This window comes from Medicago sativa, chromosome 8, assembly GCF_051527215.1.
Source record: "Medicago sativa cultivar Bolivia chromosome 8, Bolivia_mono, whole genome shotgun sequence".
NCBI lineage: Eukaryota > Viridiplantae > Streptophyta > Magnoliopsida > Fabales > Fabaceae > Medicago > Medicago sativa.
In genome coordinates, this window is record NC_140756.1 from 63360966 (window position 1) to 63365945 (window position 4980).

Below are 4980 nucleotides of genomic sequence, written 5' to 3' on the forward strand. Positions count from 1 at the left end.
GAGACTAAAAATATAATTTAGCGTAATTTATACTACACTATATTTTAGCCTAATCTTTACTATATATTACACAACAAGAGTGAAGATGAAATCTTAGAGCGCAAGCAATCACACAACAAGGGTGAAGATAGTAACTTGGAGCGCAAGCAAGAGTTCCATGCAAAGTAGTTAGGGTTTTATTAGATGCTATTATCATAAGTTTACTATGGTGTACCTTAATACATCTATAAATATGCCTGTAAACATCTTATTCAATAATGAGAATTTCAGTTTTATTCATATTTGTTTTACTTCATAATATGGTATCAGTTTCTCTCTTCCAGAGTGAGAGAGTTAGTTACGATCCAGTTCTAACCGTTTTCCGCCATTGAAGCTTGAAGCTCAAGCTTCATCGTTACTCTGTTTTCTTCATCTTTCTTCGCGATTCGTTCTTGATTCGCTTTCTTCTTCTCATTTCTGTTCTCAATTTCTTATTGAGATTCTTCTTTTCTTCTTTTCTCCCGTGATTCGTTCTTCTTGTTTTCTTCACATTTCGTCTTTGTTGCGTTTTCTTGATTAATCATGGTTCGCAATCAACGTGAAGATACTGAATCACCGTTTTACGTTCATCCGAGTGAAGGTCCTCACTCTGTGATAATTTCCCCCAAATTCAATGGTTCCAACTATCTTGCATGGAGTAGATCTATGCAGCGTGCTCTTGGCGCGAAGAACAAGTTACCTTTCATCAATGGTTCTCTCCCTGTTCCAGATGATGATGATCTTAACAGAAATGCTTGGGAAAGATGCAATCACCTTGTGCAATCTTGGTTAATCTCTTCAGTTTCTGACTCCATTGCACAAACCATTGTATTTCATGACACAGCCTTTGATGTTTGGCAAGATCTCAAGGAACGTTTCTCCAAAGTTGATCGTATTAGAATTGCAAATCTACGTTCTTCCATCAATAATCTCAAACAAGGATCCAAATCTGTTTTGGAATACTTCACTGAATTGAAAGCACTTTGGGAAGAACTTCATTCACATCGTCCTCTTCCTACTTGCACTTGTCCAGTTCAATGTAGATGTGTTGCAATGCGTGCTAACAAAGAGTATCGTGTTGAAGACCAGATCATTCAGTTTCTAACTGGTCTCAATGATCAATTTTCAGTTGTGAAAACTCAAGTACTCCTACTTGATCCTTTACCTTCATTGAACAAGGTATTTTCCTTGGTTGTTCAGGAAGAAAGCAACAATGTCTTGGTTCCTTCTCTTCCTTCTCTAGAAGAAGGCTCTGTTCTTGTGAATGCTTCAGAGGCAAGAAGACCTCAAGGGCGTGGTAGAGGCTCTTATAACAAACCTTCTCCTAGATATTGTTCCTTTTGCAACAGATACAATCACACTATTGAGTACTGTTACCTGAAGCATGGTTTCCCCAACAAAAATCATGCTCCACCACAGACTGCTGGTAATTCACAAGCCAATGTTTCTTCAGTTGAACATTCTGATGCTAGCAATGCTTCTAGTGGTGCTATTAATAATTCTGGTGGTATTGGCAACGTTTCTGGTAATATTGGTTTGGCTCAGGATCAACTAGATCAGCTTGTATTCTTGCTTCAACAAGCAAATTTGGTTTCCTCAGTTCCTTCTTCCTCTTCTGGACCTACTACTAACCAAATCACTGTGTCCCCTTTCATTTCTCCTGGCCAATCTGCTACATCTTCTTCTGCAGGTATATATAGTGTTAACTCCTGCTCTTTACCTTCAAATTCACATTGGATTCTTGATTCAGGTGCTAATGAGCACATTTGTAGTCATTTACCATATTTTTCATCTCTTTACTCTATTACACCTGTCACTGTTAATTTACCCAATAACACCACCGTTGTTATTCAACAAGCTGGCAATATCATTTTTACTCCTCAATTTTATCTTACCAATGTTCTCTATTGTCCATATTTCAAGCTAAACCTTATGTCTGTTGCTAAAGTTTGTCAGTCTCTTTCCTGCATATTTCACTTTTCTGACAAACAATGTCTTATACAGGACACCAAGTCATTGAAGATGATTGGTTTGGCTAGTCAACAAGATGGCCTCTATAAATTTTCTAGTTCAAATTTAGTTTCTATCAATTCTGTTTCAAATTCAATAAATGTACCTTGTACTTCTGTTTCTACAGTTGCTTGTAATTCAAGTCATTTCATTCCTGTTAAAGCCTTATGGCATTTCAGATTAGGACATTTATCTCATCAAAGAATGGATAAAATGTCATCTTTGTACTCTTCTATAATCAATGATAATAAAGCTACTTGTGACATCTGCCAATTTGCCAAACAAAAGCATATTCCTTTTACTTCCAGTATTTCTCATGCATCTTCTAAATTTGCATTGCTTCATCTTGACATTTGGGGTCCCTTGTCCATTCCCTCTGTCCATGGTCACAAATATTTTTTAACTATTGTTGATGATCATACTAGATTCTTATGGGTTATCTTACTCAAAACTAAAGCTGAGGTTCCCCATCATGTCAAATCCTTTATCACCATGATCCAAAACCAGTTTCATATCACCCCTCAAACTATTAGGTCTGACAATGGACCTGAATTTATGCTACCTGATTTTTATGCTTCTCTTGGCATTTTACATCAAAAGTCTTGTGTTGAAACTCCTCAACAAAATGCCAGAGTTGAAAGGAAACACCAACACATCCTCAATGTTGGTAGAGCTCTACTTTTTCAATCCAAACTCCCATCTTCTTACTGGTCTTATGCCATTCTCCATGCAGTGTTTCTCATCAATAGAATCACTACCCCCATCCTTAACAATCATTCCCCATTCCAAATTTTATATGACAAACTACCTGACATCTCTTCCTTTAAAGTTTTTGGCTGTTTGTGTTATGCTTCATCATTACAGGCCAATAGAACCAAACTTCATCCCAAAGCTCGAAAGTCCATATTTCTTGGTTATAAATCTGGCTATAAGGGTTTCATTCTTTTAGATATTCAGTCTAGAGCCATCTTCATTTCTAGACATGTCATTTTTCATGAACATATTCTTCCATATCCCCAAAGTTCTGACTCCATCACTTCACAATGGGAATACTTTCCTTCTCATCCCAATACATCTCCTTCCAATCCTCCTGATGTCATTTCTATCCCTCCACCTATTATTGATGACCCTCCTTTCACCAATTCTCCTGATGACATTACTCCTCCTCCTCCTTTACCTGTTTCCACTAGACAGTCCACTAGAGTATCTAATACACCTGCTTATTTGCAAGATTATATCTGTAATAGTGCTCATGTTTCTCTTTATCCCATTACAAATTATGTTTCCCATAATAAACTGTCTAACCAGCATGTTTCTTTTGTTCTCTCTTTACATTCCAACCCTGAACCTAAATCTTTCACTGAGGCAAACAAATTTGATTGCTGGAAGCAAGCAATGCAAGCTGAACTGACTGCTCTTGAGTCAACTGGTACCTGGAAACTTGTTGATCTGCCAGAACACATCAAGCCTATTGGTTGTAAATGGATATACAGGGTCAAGTATCATGCAGATGGCTCTGTTGAGAGATACAAAGCCAGGCTCGTGGCTAAAGGTTACAACCAGATTGAGGGACTTGACTTCTTTGACACCTTTTCACCTGTAGCCAAAATGACCACAGTTAGATTGGTTCTTGCTTTGGCTTCTATCAATCATTGGCATTTACATCAACTTGATGTAAACAATGCTTTCTTACATGGTGATTTACAAGAGGATGTATACATGACTCTCCCACCAGGTGTCTCTTCATCTAAACCTAATCAGGTTTGCAAGTTAATGAAGTCCCTATATGGCTTAAAACAAGCAAGCAGAAAATGGTTTGAGAAATTGACTTCAGTATTATTACAACATCAATACATCCAAGCACCATCTGATCATTCCTTATTCATTAAGGAAAATGATTCCTCCTTCACTATTTTACTGGTGTATGTAGATGATATAATACTAGCTGGCAACTCTTTGACAGAATTTGATCACATTAAATCCATTCTTCACAATTCTTTCAAGATCAAAAACCTTGGCCAGCTCAAATACTTCCTTGGTCTGGAAGTTGCCCATTCTTCACAGGGCATATCTTTATGCCAGAGAAAATATTGTTTGGATCTATTGGCTGATTCAGGCTCTATCAACTCTAAGCCTGTCTCCACACCCTCTGATCCATCCATTAAGCTGCACAATGATTCTTCCATACCTTATGAAGACATTCCTTCTTATAGAAGGTTGATTGGCAGATTATTATATTTGAATACTACCAGACCAGACATCACATTTATCACACAACAACTTAGTCAATTTCTTTCTAAACCTACTCATACTCATCACAATGCTGCTTTGAGAGTCCTCAGATACTTAAAAGGATGTCCTGGTAAAGGACTCTTCTTTCCCAGAAGTTCTTCTCTGCATCTGCAAGGCTTTTCTGATGCTGATTGGGCAGGGTGTATTGAAACTAGGAGATCAATAAGTGGCCAGTGCTTCTTTCTTGGTAATAGCTTAATCTCCTGGAGAACTAAGAAACAAATGACTGTTTCAAGATCCTCTTCTGAAGCAGAGTACAGAGCCTTGGCCTCAGCTGCTTGTGAAATGCAATGGCTTCTCTATTTGCTCAGGGATCTGCATGTTAAGTGTTCAAAACCACCTGTTTTATTTTGTGACAATCAAAGTGCCCTTCATATAGCTGCCAATCCTGTTTTTCATGAAAGGACCAAACATCTAGATATTGATTGTCACATTGTTAGAGAGAAGCTTCTTGCTGGGATTTTCAAACTCTTGCCTGTATCTTCACAAGACCAGTTAGCAGATTTTTTCACAAAACCATTGCTGCCTCAACCTTTTGGTATTCTTTTATCCAAGCTGGGTTTGCTAGACCTCTATCAACCTCCACCTTGTGGGGGGCTATTACACAACAAGAGTGAAGATGAAATCTTAGAGCGCAAGCAATCACACAACAAGGGTGAA